General features: G+C 34.8%; 1 protein-coding gene across 1 annotated transcript in view; it reads left to right on the forward strand.

The window, feature by feature from the left end:
- Positions 1-3349, forward strand: part of CORIN (corin, serine peptidase) — a 267765-nt gene that overhangs the window by 71639 nt on the left and 192777 nt on the right. The window lies entirely within an intron of this gene.

Genomic DNA, 3349 nt, shown 5'->3' on the forward strand with positions numbered 1-3349 from the left:
GGCCTCCCAAACTTCATGGCTGCTATTTAGTTAAGGATGGGGAGGTAATGCTGAGGATATAACTAATAAGAACCATTCCACTCCTCCCTCCCTTTTTTTTGTTGAGTGCTTGCTCATGTTTTGCTTTCTAATATTACATTGCCTTGTCATAATATAAAAGGTATATTTATTAAAAAGAAATAGTATGCATTCCAAAAAATAGTACTAGAAATTTATTGTAAATATTTCCTTTTGAGGGAATTCCCTGGCAGTCCAGTGCTTAGGACTCTGCACTTCCACTGCAGGGGGCACGGGTTCTATCCCTGGCTGGGGAACTAAGATCCCACATGCCATGGGTGTGGCTAAAAAAAAATTTCCTTTTGAGTATGTAGAACACACCCTCCTTTACGATCTTATACCCTGTAAAATCTTCCTTTGTAAATTCAGAGAATGAAAAGGTAAATATCAGCTCAACTTGAGGCTGACTTGTTACAGATTTTAAATTTAGTGTATTCTGGGTTAAAAAGGCTTATCTGAGTAAGCATTTTATAAATCTATTAAGAATCACAATACCTAGCTGGTAGAATACAGACCTTAGTATGCAGGTTTGCCCTGTCATTTATTCTTCTGTTACTTAAGTTTTGACTGTTACTAAACCTGAAATGTGATTCCCAATAAAACTACACAGGGCTGGGAAATCCACTGAAATCTCATTACGTTTTTGAACAGCGAAGTTTAAAACCACCCAAAAGTGAGGTAATGATTTTTACAATAAACTCTGACATCAATGAACATGATGTGCCACTAAGTAATTTCTTATACTCTCATCATTATAGAATTTATTTGTACCATTCTTGGTATTAAAAAACAAATAATTTTCATATGTATTAAAGTACAATTTGGCTAAATAAATAAAATGTGGTCTAATTTCAAGTTCTTATTTTTTAATTTCACAGCACCAAGCCCAGTGCCTTTGTTTAATAGAGACTTAAATATTTTCTCAATGAATAATGTTTTTAAACAATGAGTGTTTTAAAAAATAATACCCAACATTATTTTGTTTTACAAGTAAGCCAAACCAATTGATGAAACCTTGAATTTTGATCCTATATATATAGGAAGAGTGCAGAATGAAAGCTTAATGTCTCTGTCTCAGTTTTCCTACTTACATAACAGATACAAATCTCTCTCCCGTCTAGTTCACAGTTTCTGTGAATCACAAATGAGATAATAATAATAGCAAACACTTTTATAGTTTATCATATGTGCTAATGATAGGCATTTGTAAATATCATTTAATCCTGACACTAACCCCATAACACAGATATTTTTTTTTTTTTTTTTTTTTTTTTTTTTGCAGCCCGCGGGCCTCTCACTGCTGTGGCCTCTCCCGTTGCAGAGCACAGGCTCCGGACGCGCAGGCTCAGCGGCCATGGCTCATGGGCCTAGCCGCTCCACGGCATGTGGGATCTTCCTAGACCGGGGCACGAACCTGTGTCCCCTGCATCGGCAGGCGGACTCTCAACCACTGCACCACCAGGGAAGCCCCCACAGATATTTTTAACTTCATTTTACAGATGAGGAAACTGATAAACAGAGAATTTCAGTAACTTTTTAAAGGCCACATAAATAGAGACAAATAAAGGAGAATTTGAATCAGACTGTGGAACCATCATACTGAGTATGGGAAAGATGTTTTACAAACTTGAAAGCACCATATAAATTTGAATTATTTTTATTATTCAATCATTCATAATCCTAAGATAGATAATTATATGGGGACACAATCTAGTTCTTTTAAAATTAATGAAAAATGACTGGTAGATGGAGATGTGACAGCTGAAATGTTACATCTTACTTAGTTCTATGGAATATGAATAATCAATTTACAATAAAATATAGGCCTCTCACTGTGTCAAAGCATTGAATTTGTTGAATGAATGAGTTCCATCAAGTTATGAGCATTTAGCTACCATTTGAACATCTTAGAATCAGTTGGTATGGATGTGTGTATGAATGACAGGAGAGGATGACATACATATATATATATCGACTGTGAAAGCTTGAAGATTGGCAAAAGACTTCACCAAGAGGCTTGAGGTTGCATTAAAAATGTTAGGTCTGGAATAAATGTAATTATGTAGAGAACATTAAACCCTAAACCTCATGCTTCTCCTGGCAAGAGTAGCTAGTTCTTACTTAAGTCTGATAATTTACACAGCGTTATCCTTGGTACTCACTTTTTTGTGTGAGTGTAAGTTAGCAAGACATTGGCTTACCTATGCCTTGATTATGTCTATAAAGACTTTTTACAAATGTCACAGATGACTCATTAAGAAAGTGTGCCTTTTGTCTCTTTGATTTTCTCTTATGAGAAACAAAATAGTTAATATGTTTGGATTCACAGATGTTTAGTTAGTTAAAAAGCCAGGATCTTCATAGAGAGGTCCTGTCTGTAATTTTCTGTTCCTTCTTATCCTACTGTAACCCCCTTGCGGATCTTCCAAGGTACACGATATCCTTTTAAACGGGTTTGTCCCAGAAATCCTTCCCGCAAAATGTTACTTTTCGTGTGAGTTATCTAGACTAGAGAATGACCTTCATTGTTTCACTCTGCTGATGTAGTCCTGACCTGGGTGGACTTCATAATGCAGCCAGGAATAGACACTAAGCATTCCCAATCCAATTCGTCCCTCAGTGAGGATGGGTAACCTGTTTTTAACATCAGATTCAGTGTTTTCTTTGAGAAGGTTTAGTGCTTACTAATCATGGAGAAGCAGCTCTATTGCTTGAGTTCGAAGAGATTCATCTAAATATTTTACAATGAATGAAGTAAGTTTACGGTGTTTAAAACTAATGGTATCTTGACGGAATGATACAGTAGACAGGAGCAGATTATGGGATCAGCATGACTTGATTTTAATTTCAACTCTACAACTTAACATCTATGTAACCTTGAATACTTTCTCACCCTCATTGAATCTGTCTCAATATCCGTAAAATGTGAGTAAAAACAGCTTTTTCATAGGCTTGTGGGAGGGTTAGATAAAATGCTGTATATAAAGTACTTAGCAAACATTCAGCCTAGAAAGTACTCAAGGATTTTTTTCATCTATTTCCTTAGCTTTAAATTGTTTTATTTTACTATAAAACAATAAGTGGAAATGAAATTTAAGATGTATTTTATATTAAGAGAGAACTTGAATAGATACTAATTGTTTATTTAGGCTTTTACTGCAAAGTAAGCTTATCTCATCCTATCCTCTCTCTGAATCGTGTGTGTGTATATATATATATATATATATATATATATATATATATATATATTTTTTTTTTTTTTTTTTTTTTTTTTTTTTTTCTGGGCGGCGGG

The sequence above is a fragment of the Lipotes vexillifer genome, unplaced genomic scaffold, assembly GCF_000442215.2.
Source record: "Lipotes vexillifer unplaced genomic scaffold, Lipotes_vexillifer_v1.1 scaffold404, whole genome shotgun sequence".
NCBI lineage: Eukaryota > Metazoa > Chordata > Mammalia > Artiodactyla > Lipotidae > Lipotes > Lipotes vexillifer.